Below are 19,370 nucleotides of genomic sequence, written 5' to 3' on the forward strand. Positions count from 1 at the left end.
CATCTGATCATGTCATTTGGACTCCTGACGCAGAGAAATCTTTTGTTGATTTGAAACTTTCTTTGCAAACACCTCCTACTCTTGGACTGCCTGACTGTACACGACCATTTACCCAGACTGTTGACGAAAAGGGTGGGTACATGACTTATGTACTGTTACAAGAACACGGGGGAAACAGCGACCTGTAGCTTATTTTTCATCTTAATTTGATAGCGTTGCTGCAGTTGACACACATGACTGTGTGGCTGTGATAACTTCTGCTTGCTCTCCCAGGCCAGACCTGAGAGACACACCGATTGCCAACGCTGATTTTGAATTCTTTGTAGATGGATCACCTTCAAGAGACCCCAGCACTGGTAAAAATGTTGCAAGTTTTGCCATCACAACACTGCAGGAGACAGTGATCGCATGTCCTTTGTCATCCTCACATTCAGCTAAAGTGGCTGAATTGGTGGCTCTGACAGAGGCATGTAAACTGGCAGAGGGCAAATCTGTAAATATTTACACAGACAGCAGATATGCTTGGGGTGGGGTTCATGATTTTAGACAAATTTGGAAGGATAGGGATGTCTTAACTTCAACAGGGAAAACTATTGCTCATCATGTGCTGCCATTGTCTTTAGCCTTGCATGCTACCTCACTAACCCCTGCTTCTACTCCTACAATTGTGGCTACGGCTGAGATAACAGCCCTGCAGATAAGGGCCTCTCCGGCGGAGAAGGCAACTTTTAAAAACAAACTTGTGAAAGTGTGTGAGAAAACAAAGATGTCATGGACAAAAGCTCTTCCTATTGTGTTGATGCACATGACGGCTCGAAGGAGGAACAGAAATGGATTCAGTCCATTTGAGATCTTATTTGGCAGACCTCTCAATACCGGGACTGGGCCTGTTAAAAGGCAGTTGCCAGACACTGGTCACTGTGAGGATGAAATGTTATGATATTGTGCAACCTTGTTCTCTGTTTTGTCTGAAATCCACCAACAGGTGAAAGCTGCCCTGCCCAAACCAGCGGAAGGGAAGCTGCATGATCTCAATCCAGGTGACTACGTTGTAGTGAGAGATCTGAGACGAAAGAACTGGAAGGCTCGCAGGTGGAACAGTCCATTCCAGGTGTTTTTGGTGACGGAGATGGCTTACTGACAGTATGGATCGCTCAGACATCACGTCTGGGTGTGTGGCAGACATGTTCATCAGGCCCTTCAGCCTGGATGGTGTGGCAGGTGCTACTTGGCTAAGCTACTGCCTGCTGTGACTATTGTTCCTAATCTGACTCATTTTCACACAGACAATGATCACTACTACCCACCGCACAGAGCAAGACGAGCTGTGGTAAGGGTGCCCATCTCACAGACAACGTGGCTACATGATTCGGCTCACTCACACCAGCAGTACAGGGCCTCAGAAATGTGGCTCTGCAGAACAGGATGGCTATGGATTAAGTCCTGGCCAGCAAAGGGGGGGGTTGTCACATTGTGGGTACTGATTGCTGTACATACATACCTGACATCACTAATAACATGACACGTGTGGTTGCTCATCTTAATGATCTGTTACATCTGGCAAAGAGCTGTGACACTGAGCTCAGAGCAGGTATAGACCTGTGGTCCTGGTTCTCTCTCTTTTTTTTAACATATTTTTTGGGCATTTTTAGCCTTTATTTGACAGGACAGACAAGCGTGAAGGGAGAGAGAGAGGGAGGGAGTGACATGCAGCAAAGGGCCACAGGCTGGAGTCGAACCCGGGCCGCTACGGCAACAGCCTTGTACATGGGGCGCCTGCTCTACCACTAAGCCACCGACGCCCCGTCCTGGTTCTCTTTGAGTGGATGGAAAGCATCATTAATGCATCTGTTTGCCCCTTCGCAGTGGTTCTGCTGGTGCTATGCATTGTTATGTGTTGTGTCATTCCCTGTGTGAGATCTTTGATTACATCAATAGTATCATCTGCTGTAGGGCGTTACGTGCAGATGGATCTGTGGACTCCTCTTTACAATTCACAGGAGTCACTCGTTTAAGTTTTTCTTCTGATTCACATTCATGTGTTTTAGTTTAGAAATGGTTTGATCATTAAAGTTGATTGATTAGTAGTTTGATTAGCAAATCACATTTAATCACATTACACTACTTCACACTGATTACACTTAGCATTAGTTTAGTAGACACCATATTTACTCAGTTTATTCTTTTGATTTTCACTTTCATTTTATTTTTTATTTTTCATTTTTATCACTTATTTTATTCATCTTCATTTGCTTTTATATAAACGTTCACATGACAGTCAGTGTTCCCTTTATTGATTGTGTCTTCTCTTTAAATATGACATTTTTCATTTATGCTTATCTTGCTTTAGCTTTAGGTTTAGGTTAAGGGATTTTTTTCGTCCTCCTCATATTGAGGTTTTTTCCCTTAGGTAGTGTAGTTAGATTGACAAGTCTTGTACCCTCCCCTTCGCCATATAGGGAGGGGGATGTTCGGCTTGCCTGTGCTTACGGCCTGTGACTTCTGCCTGGGCTTTCATCTCCCATGTTGGAGACTGGCGGTACTGGCGTTTGGCTGGTATGGGTGGAACTCGTAGGACATAAGGTAGTAAGATAATTTTCCATGCTTATGGTTTAGCATTTGAATGCTAAAAAGGGTGGAATGTGATGGAAAATTCTGGTATTTAAACATATTTAACCTATAATGTGTTGTATAAGGTTACTTGTTTTGATGAAACTGAACTTCTAACCTAATGATATGTGCCACCACCAAACCACCAAGGTGACGAGCCAGGGAGGCTCAGACACCACGATTATGAGCCAGGGAGGACAACAAGTGTCCTTGTTAGTCTCAAGAGATGTTCTGTCTTAGGAATGTCAAGGCGCCACATATCTTGACTGTTGATGTGCATGTGTTATGGGAACTATAAAGATAGCAGGGCTAGAGGACTTGCTAGACACTCACTGACTGACTGTTCATGCAGTTGTGTGTGTCTCCATTCATGAATGCTTATTAAACCTCAAGAAAGACCGCCGACGTGTGAAGACTTTTTCTTTAAACTGTTCATTAAATAGTTGTTTTGCCATCACAGGCTGCGTATGGAATTTGCAGGCTGGGCTAAGGTGGACAGGTTACCTATTTGATAGATGGATCACTGTGAATTTTACTTCACTACTTTTGTGTGACATGGGTATTTACATGTACTACCTGGAGTGATGGCCTTTTTGTTTTTGAGATTCCCCCTCCTCACCGCTGGAACCAGGGATTTGCTCTGATTGGCTCGATGATCTGTCAGTCAACCTAGTTTAACCTATGTGTTTAGTCTTGCTGGATGTGGGGTGTGATCCTACTCATTTTCACTTGTGTTCACTTAGATAATTTGGCCACTCAAATTTCGTTTCGTCTCACCAAAACGCGGGGGGATATAATATGCTCTTGTTACAACACCCACATCTCCCATGTCTGCAACGCGCCTGGTTCCAACTGTCACCGAACAGTAGGATAAAAAATGACCTCTGCTCTGTTGGCCTTACATCGGTCCTCTGAATCCATTACACACATTTTAAAAATACACAGGTGACATTGCAATGGTGGGCTTACTGCACCGTTTTATCAGGCTCCTCTGCCTTTGAGGAAAAGACCACAGCTTTGACACAGTGGTGTGTGGAAAATTTCCTGCCTAAACTTAAAAAAAATGAGATGGCAATTGATTTTAGAAGGAACAAAACCACACTACCTGCTACAAAAATCAGTGGTGAAATGGTTGAAATTGATACAATGCACTTCCAAATTAAAACGGACAATAAGCTTAACTTCTGGGACTGAGTAACTTCAAAAATCAGGACATTGCAACACAGCTGTCTCTATTGAGCAAACATAATAATTTTAATGAATACTGTAGAATTTTACAAATGTATTACACTGAGATACTTCAGAGTATTGTGTCTGTTGGTCTTATCTGTGTGCTTGGCAACATGTGCAAACAGAACCAATCCAGACTACAACAACAAATCTTTTCTTTGTTATTATCATCTACAGATGTTAGTGGCATATTAAAGACATCATTAAAATGTTTAGGAAATCAATCATTATATTTATTTTGCCAGCCCTATAGAAAAAAAAGTCACATTAAAAGATGGATTGATTTTTAGAATAATCCTCAGAACCAGTGATATCTGATGTTCCACAGAGTCATTTTTTGTGGCCCCAGGCCATCAGACCATGATTCAAGATTCAAGACCTTTATTTGTCCCCGAGGGGCAATTGATTCTGCCGCAGTAGCAATAAAAACAATAACAAACAACAATGACAACAACACGGTTGACACACATAAGGCAACAGTCACATAAAATTAGTCGTAACTAAATAAATAAAAACGCATACTTATATAAAATGTGAACTAATGATGATGCTACCTCTACTGTACAGAGTTAAGCAGTGAGATGGCAGAGGGTATGAAGGAGAATTTGTATCTGTTAGTTTTGGCTAATGGTTGTCTGATGCGGGAACCAGAGGGCAGGAACTTAAATTCTGAATGCATGGGGTGAGTGCTGTCGGACATGGTGGATTTTACCTTCTTTGATAGCTGGTTATTGTACGGTTCTGAAAGGGTTTTTTGCTGAATGCCAATGGTTTTACTGCTGACTTTTGTTATTTTGGTTAATGAGTTTTTTTCTGTTTCAGATTGAGTGATGCAAACCAGCAAATAAAAGAAAAGGTGACAACAGAGTCAATAAAAGATCTAAAAAACATTGTCATCAGAGATCTGTCGACCTGGAACTTTGCCAACTTCCATAGACAAAACAGACGCTGCTGGCTTTTCTTGATCAGCATGTCGGTGTTCTTCTCAAAAGTCTGTTTATCATCAATTATGATGCCCAGGTACTTGTACGAATCAACAATCTCCGCAATTTCTCCATTTACAGTGGCGTTTACAGGGGCAGGGTGGTTGTGTCTAAAATCAATGCACATGTCCTTTGTTTTTGTGACATTCAGTTACAAAAAGGCGTCATTGCACCACTTTAAAAACATGATTAATAATAATTAATAATTAATGATTAATGTCAAACCCTGCTGTGTAACTCAATGCAGTCTCTAACTCAGAATTTCTTGCATCTGTCTTTTTTAACAAATAAAGTAAACCTTGATATTTAGCCCAGGTCTAGGGCTTTTGGGAAATATCGTTGTTATCTAGACATATGATGCAAGCCAGAGTTCTGCACGAGGTTGGGTACCTGATGGGTAACCTGCAAAAAGCCGTGTAACGGGTAAGGATATGCATTTATATAAATTCGCGGGTACAGGCATGGGTAAAAATGAGCAACACATGGGCAGGCAGCTGGTGAGAACAAAAATATATTTTTTATTTGTTCAGAATAAAACAAATAAAAAAGATATGCAGTGTGTGTGTATTATTTTGACATCTAAAGCATTATTATCAAACTGCAATTCCTTTTTTTTTTTTCCAATGTCAATGACACAAGTTGAACCGTTGACCCCATATTCAAAATTGTCACGAACGTGGAGGACTCCAGCCATGAAACTTTGTAGCCCGAGAATGAAGTTGCAGCCTTTTATGGTGGTGAAAGGAGCATGCTAAAATGTTTCCTAACCTGGAAGTGATTGAATGTTTTTGCCATCCCAGCATCAAGTGCAGCCAGTGAAAGAGAGTCTTTCTCCACTGTATTTGTAATTCAAGAACAAAGAACCTTGATCAATGTGAGTGACTGTAGCCTGTGTGTGTGTGTTAACCCATGGGTGCGGGTCGGGTCGCGGGATTTTATTAATGGGTGCAGCTTTGACTTAGACATAATGATGGTGTTAGGAACAACAGTATTAGGCATCACACGGAGGCACCATTTATGTTGGGAACAACAATGTAAGGCCTCATCAAGGGGCACCATTAATGTAAATTATTCTGGTGATACTATAAAAGAGGGGATGTAACATGGCGGTACCATTTGTTTGGACTTAAGCCTTAACACGGGCCTGACCTTGTAATAATATCTCTAAATAAAGTATCAAATTGGCTATCAGAAATAATTAATAATTATTAATAATAATTATTGATTATGTTAAATAATGTGACTTAATTTACATTATATCACCTCGTGGGGCACCATTCCCGTAAAGGGAAAATGATAGCCAGTTAAAGGTATCAATCTCAAAAGTTCACTAAACTACCAATTTGGAATTTTGTGTAATACTCAAATTAATAAAAATAACCAAATTTAATAGTAAAGCCTGAAGGATTTTGGAGTTCTTGACGCAGCACAGGTTGACCATTCTAGAGGGCTGCATTGGGACTGGGTCCCAACGCAAATATTGCGGGAGCGGGCGGTTTGGACTTTGCTGTGGGCGGGAACGGGCGGCTAAAAAAAACACTGCGGGATCTTGATGCACATGCATAAGCGTTTCCACTCTATATTTATTCATAAATGCACAAATATGCCCTGAACCAGCTTTCATACCAATTTGCCGCTTGCTCCACCTGTCTGTCTGTCTGTAAGCTCCATCTGTCATGAGACAAACATGAAAGAAGATGTGCAGTTTATTGTATTTCACCGACGACAAGCTGTAATTACGCGCGACAATTACGCACGGCTGTACGCTCTTTATAACTCACTGTGTGAACCTATGTTGCATAATAAAGATTTGCCCCCTCGTAATTTTTAAACGCCCCCTCAGTAACTTCATCCTGGCGCCAGGCCTGCCTTAACCTCAATCACTGCGTGATTATATCAAGGTAGAAAAATAAATAAAATACAGAAGAGGAGAATAGAATATGAAACAGCCTTTATTTCATTAAAAACTAAATGAAAACAATGAAATAGGAGCGCTATTCCTGACCAGTGCGTCAAAAGACATGCAGGCCAGGGAAACGAAACAAACAATCCCATGAATCTCTTTATTAATAGCCTATAAAATTACGTGTTTTCTCCTGCGGGATGGGAGAAGAGACAAAATCATCGATCTCTATTATTGTGCGGGCATAAATTCTCAGAGTTTTGCGGGTGCGGGCGGGAGTGGACATACACACGTTACACACGTGGTCAGAAATTCAGTGGGAGCAGGCAGGAGTGGGTTGAAGAAAACAGTCCCGCGCAGGGCTCTAGACATTCATTCACTCTTATGCAACATTAAACAGACAGCAGGTATGATTCCAAATAATTATATTTATTCATAAAGTAAGTAAATCAAAACCAAAACACACAAATTCTAACTAACTATATACAAGCTTGGTGTGTATATGTGTGTGTGTGTGCGTGTGTGTGTGTGTGAGAGAGAGAGAGAGAGAGAGAGAGAGAGAGAGACACACACACACACACACAGATGGGTGTGGTAACCAAAGGGCCGTTTGCCCTACAAAACACAATGGCTGACAACAGAGAACTACAAGATGGCCGAATCAAAGCTGGCTTCAGATCAAGGGGACGCGTTTGTCAGACCGTGTGGTCAGGACAAAGACAAAGGAAGAGGAGCAGGAACTTTGATTTGCCTCTTTGGGTGTAGCTCTGTTGAAAGCCTATTTGTAAATGAGTCTACGATAATGTGATATGTGTTGCAAACGGTCTGGATCAATGCAGAGGATGTTTAGTTGCATGCAAGATGTTGTCTGTGAACAGCATTAGCAATCTAAACACTTCAGGGCTGCCAACTCTCATGCATTGGCTGTGAGACACACGTATTTGATTGGTTTCACATGCTCTCACGCCACACCCCTGATTTCTCACGCTGAAGTGTCCTTGGCATCAATAGGCTCTACCGTTATTTTGGTAACATGTGATTGGTCCTCCCCAGTGCCGCTCTCTCCACTGACTTTGTGGGTGCGCGTCACCGTACAGCTTCCGGCAGTTCGTGAGGGAACGACACATACACGCGACTCACTGTTCACACTCGGCGCTCCACACCGGAGCGCCGAGTGTGAACAGTGAGTTGGTTGGTTCAGTAAATAAGCTAAACAAACACCTGTTGATGTTTGGCTAACTAAATGGCGTTCCTTGGCAACTCTTTGCTAGATAATGAGATGCTAATGAGCTAATACTACCTGAGTTAAGTTTGGCAACTATTAGATCAATATTATAAGCCAGAGAACATGAAATTCCACTTCACATGCTCCATCAGCAATCATAGATTTCATGTAGTGATGACACAGTTCAAATTAATGTTTGTAGTAAGATGACATGATAGAAACAGTCTGAATAAATAAAGTGTAAACGCTATAAATAATAGCTCCTTCAGTGACAGTCTTCAGCATCCATGGTGTGTGAGGGAGAGACTTAGGAGAATAGAAATCCACTGCTCCCAGTAAAAACACCAACACTGAGTCATATGTATGTAATAGATATTTGGTGTAAGTGCAACATTTTGCACACAGTTGTATTATAATGATTTTGGAGCATTTACATTTTTGTTGATTTATTTTTTTTATGTTTAACATGATGAAGCTGACTAACTTGTGTTGACATTATTGTTGTTCTTTAGCCTACATACATTCAGATGTTCTTTAATGAATTACACAATTGTAAAACATACAGTATGTTTTCCTCAGGCTACAACAATCAAAATCTGTGACTGTTGCATCTCAGATTGTCCCACTGTTCACATGTCTTGCATCAATATATTTTTTGTCAGATGACAAGTAGTAGAGAGACTGGAGGAGACGGAGGAGATGGAGGAGGAGAGGCAGGAAGAGAGACAGAAGGAAATGGAAGAGAGACAGGAGCCTCACAGGTGAGACTGAATCATTAAGGATATATGTTGATAGTGAGATTCAGCATTGTGACTAGGGGTAAGTAAAAATATTGATTCATGCATAATATATATTTTTACCTGATATCAATATCAATTCGGATCACTATTACCAACCCAACTGCAGACCGCAGGCTGGTATTGAAGTTAAGCCCTGTTATTGTTATTATTATAGTTTACCCTGGGAAGCACATACGGACAGATGTGGTAAAGTTATCAGTGTATATTCATGTAACTGATAACATTAGAGAATACATTAACCAAGACATTCTTGTATTTAGCGTATCTAAATATGCATTATAAAGCAGTGATCAGTTTCACATGACGTGCAATTGCATTAAAAAATCATCAATGTACAGGTCACTGCCATGGAGCACTTTTATGTCCCTACCAATGTGAAAATCAAACCTACGCCCTTGGAGCCAAAACAAAAAAAGTCCCTGTTTCATTGCACAATACACCTCCCGACCGCTACATTGGATGTTGGTGGCGCTGTGGCCCAATTGACACCGGGATTGTGCTCAGAAGAAGAAGGAGAAGAAGAAGAAGGAGGAGAAGATGAAGAAGAAGAAGAAGAAGATCGATTTCCCCCGCTCTTTTCAGGTATGTATGTTAAGTTTTTGTGCTCTTAAACTTTAAGTAACGTTTGCATATTTGTTTTTTGTGTGTTGTGAGATCATTTAAAGGCATTTCGAGAGCTTTGTACATATTATTTTGAGGTTTCAATGCAGCTGTAAAAGTATACTGTAGGTTGATGCCTAATTAATTTTGTCTGTTTTATCTATACAAAACCATTCCTATATGCTGCTTTATAATTATATATTAATTACTGTATATATAGTACAAATTAGAATAATTTGTTATGTAAGTATAAAGCATCATATACAGTAGGTGCATACATTTTGCTTTAGACAAAATTAATTTTCAACTTTTACTCATCTTTCAAAGGAATGTGAGATTTTTTTTCCACTGTGTTCTTGGTTCTTTCTTCATAGGTGACAGGGTTAAGTCTGTTCATGAGGCTTGCCACCATTGCAAAGCTGGTCCTGATGTTACCCCACTCCAATGCAGATGCAGAGAGAGAGACTGAAACCAGGAACAGCCTGGCTCTGGATGGAACCCTGTCATGGCTGCCCTGGAGTCCTGCTTCACATGGGAGCCCTCCCCAGAAATCATCAAGGCCTCAAAAAAGGCCACAAGCAAGTACAACAAAGCACACAGATCTTAAGGACTTTGACAGTAGTCTCCCTATTTTGGGAATTGTTTGTATAAATGGTTAAACTTTAATTTATTTATTTTTTTAATTTAAATTGGTACAGCTGCATGTAGTTTGGGGATGTTCAAAAATGTCACGATAACATAGCTTTTGGGGGTTTTCATTTTTATTTAAATGTTTCTTGCATGATGTTGCATATGTGTTTACTATTTGATGACTTTATTTTTATACAGAATCCCAAAGTAAACATGCACAAATTTGAGCCATGCTGTGTCTTGTGTCTTACTGTTGGGTCAGTTGGTTCAATTGTTACACTCTGAGTTAGGCTAATACATTGAGAACTACTGATGTATGGAAAATGGTATATTAAAAAAAAAAAAAAAAAAACTGAAAAAAAACAACATTTTTGTTGTATGGTAATGACGCTGAATGGGCCATACAAAAAACTGCAGTGTATGTGGCAAAATTTCGGTTGGCCCCACCAAATCTCACTCCAAGGTTTTTTGAAAAGTTGGCAGCCCTGCACTTAGCTTTGGCGAAACCAACTAACCAATGACCTAATTGCAAACAAATCACAACAATAACTTGGTAAACAGCATTAAATCACATTCAACAAGTTAAACAGTCTTGCTTAGCCTGTGCAGCTGTGATAAAACTATGCCCAGCTATACATTACCGAACCTTGAATGGATGGAAGAAAGAGTGGCTTTGTGGTGTGCTGATTTTGTTAACTGGCAGAGGAAGCTGGAAAGAGTTGTGGTTCCAGATGCAGTCTTTGTTGTGTCCCTTGTTCCAAAGGTGAAGATCCGAGGAAGCCAGTCGCTCGGGGTCCTTGCAAACCTTGTGCTTGCACCTCTAACTTTCTGGTTCAGGTTAAGAGAGTCTGTGAGCAATTGCCCTCCCTTTAGTGGTTTGGGGCAATGGCCTCTGAGTTGGTCAGAATCCAGGAGAAAAAGGATGCCTGTCTGGGCACCTCTGGGCTGGTCCACAGCTCAGGGCAAAGAGGTGTGAGCAGCTCAAGAGCAAGAGAGATCTTGGCTGGTCCAGACCCAGCAGAAAAGACAAAGACTCTGAGAGACTGCAGGACTTATCTTAGAGTTTGTCTGGTGACATCACAGAGGAGTGACTGACTAATCATCTGTGGTCCCGTGAATCCCAACAATGGGTAATGGGTCAGTTCTGGTACTGAGCTTCACGGGTATGGGCAAATGCATGTTTTTAAAATGGACCCATGCAGGACTCTGATGCAAGGACATACCGTTGAGAAAGGCTCTGTTCCATACTGTATTTTTAGTTACTGCGATTTTGAATAAGGTTTTTTACTTCTGGAACAGGATGTCATTTTCATTACTCTCTCTATTTGATTCACTAAATGTAATGTATGTTAAGTTTTCTTACATATCCTAACTGAATTCATTACACCCTAGAATGACACAAAAATTACGATGAATAATAGTCAACTTCTAGCCATGCTTCTATGGAGGAATGATGGCAACAACCTCTTATAGTATATCTGTCTACTACTGATAATAAAGGCCTAAACAGCTCATTTCATGACTTATTATAAACTTGTATGGGCACTGGTTTCAAGCTGATGCTAATCACAATAACGGTCACTCAAGAACAGCAACATGAGCAGCATCACAGTCATACACCAGGGTTCGACAAAAGCAATGACCCAATGGCCTGGGGCCAATCAAAAAGTATGTCGGGCAAGTTGACTGACAGGTCACAGGCCCGCTCGGGCCAGTTACGTTGTAACGCTTTTTTTTGTCAGGGGAACAACTCCAGTGGATTTTTATCCCACTTTTCTTGAAACTGCAGTGGATTTATTGGGCTTTTTGGCCAAAGGTGCCCTCACCTTTGTGCGGTGAAACGCCGGAGGAGGGGGAAACGTGCCGGTGTGCTTGTGCGTCTCCGCCAACGCGGACACCGCACACCGCTGCCAGGTATGTTTCTCTCCAATGTGCGTTCCCTGGCCAATAAACTGGATGAACTTCAGTTACTGATGGTGAAAAACAAAGACTTTCTACATCTGCAGTTTTGTGCTTAACAGAGACATGGCTGTGTGGATCGATACCGGAATCTGAAACTGCAGCTGGCAGGCTTCCAACTCTTAAGAGCGAATAGTAACACGGAACTCTCCGGCAAAACTAAAGGTGGCAGTAACTGTTGTTATACTAACAGTGGCTGGTGTAATGACGTGACAGTGATCCAGCAGCACTGCTCTCCTGATCTGGAATCTTTTTTTCATCAACTGCAAACCTTTTTACTCCCCCCGTGAGTTTGCTTCATTCATTCTGGTCAGTGTTTACATCCCACCGCAGGCCAACGTGCAGGAGGCACAGCGCACGCTCGCCGATCAGATAGCTACTGTGTGTGGAGCGGTCTTACCCAGACTTCGTAGTTATTGTCCTTGGCGACTTTAACAAAGGTAACCTTACCCATGAACTCCCCAAATACAACAGTTTATAAAATGTCCGACCACAGAGAAGAATATCCTGGATCACAGTTAGGCCTACACAACTGTTAACAACGCTGATTACCCGGTCCCCCGTGCTGCACTGGGCCACTCTGACCACAACACCGTCCACCTGATTCCCTCATACAGGCAGAAGTTAAAGCTCTGTAAATCTGTTGTTAGGTCATCTAAGAAGTGGATGAGTACACAGAGGCTGTGACATCATCCGTCAGCTTCTGTGAGGACTGCTGTATATACCATCACGCACTACGGTGAGGTATAATGGAGTTAAATGAAATGAAGTTAAATGAAGTGAAGTTTTATAGACATTTTCTCTCTCTCTCTCTCTCTCTCTCTCTCTCTCTCTCTCTCTCACTCTCTCTCCCGGGGGGCCAGTGGGGAAAAAATGTTATGTTGAACACTGCATACACCATGTGCAGTTCTCTTTGTCAGTGCACAGTAATTGTTGTGAGGAAATATTAGGCACTGACCTCTCTTTGGCTCCATTAAAGCTGCAGGAAACATAAATAGGAAGTTAAACAATGATCAAAACATTTTAAGACAGATTTTTCAGACAACTAAAATTCACTCTCATTATCACGATAAACAACATCACTGTTGGGACACTGGAAGCAGCGCTTGAAAAACCGGAACTTTGCTGATTAAATGTGGATGTCTGGTTGTATCTTTTTATACCCAAAGTAACTTTAAGCATTGTTTTAAGTGCCACAAACAATGTTAGGGCTCTTTAATTTCACTGTTTTTCACTGTTTAAAGCCTTTTGGAGCTCCTGGCCATGCCATTTCTGCCGGGAAAAGTAGCCCTTCATGAATAATGTTGAATACAGACTGTGACAAAACCTTGAGGTAACCAAACAAACATCATGCCCCAGAGAATACTGAAGATCAAACACCACACTGACACACTGACGCTGTGTGTGTGTGTGTGTGTGTGTGTGTGTGTGTGTGTGTGTTTACCCATATTAAGTGACTTTACCACAGCTACTGAGCATGATCATGCCCCAGAGAACATAAAGAATAGAACTAGCACGACACCTTAACGTTTGCATGAGTGTGCCTATGTGTGTGTGTGTGTGTGTGTGTGTGTGTGTGTGTCTGTGTCTGTGTCTGTGTCTGTGTGCATGTTTGTGTGTCTATCCAAATCAAGCCACCACAGCACAATTGTATTTGGGCTGAAACAACAGGAGATATGAAGCAGGGTACTGGTCTTTGAACTGGTACTATGCTTAAACCTCATACAAACCAACAAACCAGCCTGTGATCAATAATGTATTAAACCTATTCATCCAAAGCATTATATTTCTCAATACTTTAACGGTTCAGTGGGAGTACAGCAGTGTACTGCTCACAAAATGACAGCTCTGCTGGATAAAGGAATTTTATGTTGGGCAGTTAAAGCATAATATTGATAATGACAGTGCTTTGTTCTGTGCTGTGTTCACTTCAGTTTTATTCTGCTCTATTATATCTTTGATATTGTTGGTTGTTTTGATGACTTCTTAATATTTGTGGTTTGTATGAGCCGTATAATTCACACTCACAGTAAAAATTAAGTTGTCTCAATTTAAAGATGCTGTATTAAAGAAGAGAATCACTTTCAAGACTGTGGTAGATTTTTACATTGGAGATGTTAACTACTGCTGTTGAAAAGCTAGTGAACTTTTTTTTTTAACATAATAACACTGCATTATAATATGAACAAGCCGTTATGAATAGCTCGTCAGCGTGATGCCATAACTGGAAAAAGATTCTGTGGGGGCAATGCCACTAGTACTTGAACACACACAGGCTACAGTCACTCACATTAGGCTGGGTTCCCCGTTTTTTAATTACAAATCCAGTGGAGGTAAAGTCTCTTTCACTGGCTGCACTCGATGCCAGGATGGTAAAAACAGTCCGTGCAGTCACTGCCAGGTTAGGAAACATTTTATCATGCTCCTTCCACCACCATAAAATCTCGAAAGGATCCTCATTTGGTGTCTTGGATTTGATGTAGGCTCAACATAGGCTAACTTTGCCATCACTTTGAATTTAAAGCAGAAAAGGGGGAACATCACAGTAAAGTGGAAGTTAGTCCTTCCATCTGTGAAAATGCTGTTATCATCCAGGGACTCACATTTAAATGCATGCATTTGAATGCATATAATCAAGGATCAAGGATCAAAGATTTTATTTGTCATTGTGGATCACAACGAAATTCAGTTTGGCACTCTCATTGCAGCAATTAAAAAGGAATTTAAAAATGACGTAGCACAAAGGCACACAAAAACACAGCGTTAGGACAACACAACCATATAAATACTAAAATTGCAGAGGTTACCTAGCTGCTGCGTACATGCGCGCCGCATGTTGCAGCCAGAGACAAAGGCTATGCTGGGATGTATTTTTACTTATGGAAATTTTATTTTGTACTTAAAATAAACCAGCAGATTCTAAAATCTGCCAACACATTTTCTCTGCTGCCAGTCAAACTTCATCTTTCTGCTAAAACAGCAGGTAGAGTGGGTAACAACAATGATCAAAAATCAAAAATAATTACTATACTTTAATAGTCCTTTTTATGTTGCTTCTCTCTCACAGGCACTACCTGCTGGCAAAAACCGTGCAGTGAATTAACAAACATCAGTACCACTTTAAATAACACTGCAGCCTTAAAAACATATTAACATGAGTACATTTGGGACATAGGTAAAGATCAAAAAACACACACATCCGAAAGTGAAAATTCGGGATACTGGATCAAAAAAGTATATAGAAAGCAGGAAGAGCCTGCTGGCTCGAAACGTTGCGCTATGATAAGTCTGAGGAAGAGCCTGCTGGCTCGAAACGTCATACTATGATTGAATAAATTTTTCTGTGGGAGCTCCAATTGGTGTGCGGATCATCTCTTTATTTTTTACATTTGGGACATAAACATTGTCTGTAAATGTAAATATAAGATTAAACATTACAAATTTTATTAAACTAATGATTGCCACTAATTATCTAAACGTAGTTAACTTTGGGGGACATCAATACCTGTCACACCTCTCTCTGGTGAGGAGTTTTGTTTTCTTTTCTAAGATTACACTGAACTGTTATCTCACAGAATACACAAGTTTGTATCAAGGTTAAATAAAAGTCATCATATTGATTTTTCTTCTCTTGTTTTTATTTGCAGAGTTGGTATTGAGGTAATCCAAAAGTAATGGAAAGTAATCATATTAGGTCACTTAATTCTTGTGATACTTAGATTAGGTTACTAATGACTTTTTGTAACAGGTAATTAGTAATTCTGTTCTTCCTGGCAATAGACTGGATCTTGAGACAATCACCTGCAGGAAGAGAAATGGGATCTAATGGACATTGTGGGAGCTGCTGGATGACGCAGACGACATTGCTCTCCTTTCACACATACAAACAGAAATGCAGGAGAAGACAAACAGAATTTCATAAGCTCTGTCAAAACTCGGTATGACACCCAACCAGAATGAAGATCCACTCTAAAACCAGCAACCCCATCATCATAAACAACAAGGCCCTAGAGTATGGGGTGCCATTTATAAAGTGTCTCACGCTGAAAATAACATCAACATTTTGCCACATTTAGCTTCGAACAATGTTTAAAAAAGTATTGTGAATTTTTTAACGTCACCTTTTACCACATTTACAGCAATATTTGTTAACTTAGAAATATATTAAATAGTTAAATCTAAATATTAAATGTGGCACCTAAATGTTAAATGTTAAATCTAAATGCTAAATCTAAATATAAATATTAAATCTGTATATTAAATCTAAATCTAAATACTAAATCTAAATCTAAATGTTAAATCTAAATGCTAAATCTAAATATAAATATAAATATAAATATTAAATCTAAATGTTAAATCTAAATGCTAAACCTAAATCTAAATGTTAAATGTTAAATCTAAATGTTCTGGGTAAAACTAAATATTTAGCTAATATGCAAATTCACACTGCCGGTCACCGGAAGTACCAAAATAAAAGCTTGAGATGGTCAGACTGTGTTTATAGAATTAAATAACGAATTGAAACCAACTTATCGGGGGAAATGGACACTTGAACATACATTAGCGTGATAATAACTACCTAAAATAACAAGAAACATGTTTGGAGAAATTTTATTTAATGTGCACTTTGAGTTGTTAGTGTCCCTTCGGAGGGACTAACAACCTAAGCTAACAACCGTTAGCGCTTAGTCCCTCTTATTTTGGTACTTCCGGTGACTGGCAGTGTGAATTTGCATATTAGCTAAATATTTAGTTTCACCCAGAACATTTAGATTTAACATTTAACATTTAGATTTATTCATTCATTCATTCATCTTCTAACCGCTTCATCCTCTTGAGGGTCGCAGGGGGGCTGGAGCCTATCCCAGCTACATCGGGCGAGAGGCAGGGTACACCCTGGACAGGTCGCCAGACTATCGCAGGGCTGACACATAGAGACAAACAACCATTCACGCTCACATTCACACCTACGGACAATTTAGAGTTATCAATTAACCTAGTCCCCAATCTGCATGTCTTTGGACTGTGGGAGGAAGCCGGAGTGCCCGGAGAGAACCCACGCTGACACGGGGAGAACATGCAAACTCCGCACAGAAGGGCTCCCAAGCCCAGGATCGAACCGGCAACCCTCTTGCTTTATTTATATAGTGCCTTTCATATATCAAAAATGCAACCCCAAAGCGCTTTACAAACTAAAAACATACAGAAAAAATACTACAAATATTGAAAACCCGCCCCTCCCACCTAACATTTAGATTTAGATTTAGATTTAATATTTATATTTATATTTATATTTGGCATTTAGATTCAACATTTAGATTTAGATTCAGCATTTAGATTTAACATTTAGATTTAGATTTAGCATTTAGATTTAATATATAGATTTAGATTTAGAGTTAATATTTAGATTTAACATTTAACAATTAGGTGGCACATTTAATATTTAGATTTAACTATTTAACATATTTCTAAGTTAACAAATATTGCTGTAAATGTGGTAAAAGGTGATGTTAAAAAATCACAACACTTTTTTAAACATTGTTTGAAGCTAAATGTGGCAAAATGTTGATGTTATTTTCAGCGTGAGACACTTTACAAATGGCACCCCAAACTAGAGGAGGTGGAACATTTCACATACTTGGGCAGTACTGTGGGCACTGGAGGAGGGACAGAGGCTGACCTAAAGAGCAGGATCAGTAAAGCTAGGTTGGTGTTTAACATGCTCAGGAAAATCTGGAGCTCAAAACACATATCAATCAACACCAAAATCAGAGACACGAAGAACAACAAAACACACAACAAACAGGCTGCAAACTTTCATGAACACCTGCCTCAGGAGAGTACTTATCATCTGGCGGGGAGACAAAGTAAGTAATGCAGACCTGTGGAACAGAACAAACTGGGATCCCACTGACTAACATATCCTAAGGAGAAAGTGAAGTTGGATTGGATACACCCTCAGAAAATCTGCCACAAACACTAACCCAATGAGCCCTGAAATGGAACCCACAAGTAACTCAGTGGCAGATCTAGGATTCATCAAGGGGCCACATTTCTCATGGAGGGGCCAAGTATTTGTCCAACATGCATGCACACAGTCACATTTATGATAAGGTACATATTCATTTCACCAGTCAAACCTTTTTCAAACACTTTAATTAAAAATAGTGTAGACAGTAAAACTCATTTTCAATTTTACATTTACACAGTCTCTGTACCAGGAGTCATTGAATGCCCTTTTCCATTTAGCATGTTGCGTCTTGGGGAAGAGCTTATGGACAGGCTGCGCAGGACCCCCTGCTCTAGACTGGGAAATGTCTGGAGAGAAGCAAATTAAATAAAAGTTGAAGTTACTTAATTGTTTATGCCCCTTAACTTTCAACAGCTGGCATTCAGAAACAGTAAATGATTGTTAATGAGTGCATAGTTTACTGAAATTTACAGAACATTTACAGAATGAAAACATGAGCATACCATCAGGTCCTTCTGGAACAGAATAACTCTTTGACTGCTGCAAAGGATCCTGTGCACTGCACTGGAAGATATCTGAAAGCAGCAAATGAAAAATTACATCAGCAAAACATAAGCCTACTCTCACAATGACATACGCAAGCAGTTAATTACCTTCCCAGATCCTTACCATCAGATCCTGCAGGAGTAGCACTGTTTGGTGACTCTGGTGGTTCTGCAGACTGTTGGTAAATGTCACCTGCAACAATGTCACTCTGGTCGTCGTCCAACTTTGTAGCTAAAACACAAATACATGTCACAATCTCCAAGCTTGTATGTAGCTGAAACCATGTTGTCTAACTATCAAACCACAACTATTAAATTAAAAATTAAGAAAAAGACTTGAAGCCTTGAAATATCAAAGTGAGCTCTGGTAGAGGTGAGGTGCAAAAATTCAAGTATTCGGGATACTGAAATTATCGTTCACTCAGCAGTGTCCAAAATTTTTCGCATAACATATATGAAATTGTAAATCCTATTTATTTATTGGAATACTACAATTTCAATGAGCAGTACAGTTTTACTCCAGACAGCTACCGTTTGGGTAGACGCACCCACTCAAAGTCAAGTAGCTAGATGTCTTTTAGATGGAGGTAGCTCACGCAGTTTTATTCGAGAAGACATATCCAGAGCACTTAATCTGCCAGTAATAGGTAAAGAAACCCTGAATGTCTTTGTATTTGGCTCTAAAACACCCCAAAGAGTGACCTGCAAGAAAGTGAAGGTGTGTTTAAGGAACATCAGAAATAATCAGAATATTGAAATTCAGCTACTGGAGACGCCCAAAGTGAGCTCTTCAATCATCAAAATGGCAAGTGAAACAATAAGAAATGGTTTGGAGTCGAAAGGAATGCCTGTGGCGGATGTTCCCGTGAGAGGAATGGAGTCAGAAGAACTGGGAGTCCTGATTGGAGGAGACC

The 19,370-nt window shown here is 40.2% G+C and overlaps 1 long non-coding RNA gene across 1 annotated transcript; it reads right to left on the bottom strand.

Moving 5' to 3' along the window:
• Positions 1–18,175: 18,175 nt before the first annotated feature.
• LOC125886600 (uncharacterized) lies at positions 18,176–18,671 on the bottom strand. Its single transcript, XR_007449053.1, has 3 exons — positions 18,581–18,671; positions 18,415–18,486; positions 18,176–18,258 (listed from the first exon to the last, which is right to left on the bottom strand). It is a non-coding gene; the product is annotated as an uncharacterized LOC125886600 (long non-coding RNA).
• Between the last annotated feature and the right edge of the window lie 699 nt (positions 18,672–19,370).

This window comes from Epinephelus fuscoguttatus, linkage group LG3 (genome assembly GCF_011397635.1).
Source record: "Epinephelus fuscoguttatus linkage group LG3, E.fuscoguttatus.final_Chr_v1".
NCBI lineage: Eukaryota > Metazoa > Chordata > Actinopteri > Perciformes > Serranidae > Epinephelus > Epinephelus fuscoguttatus.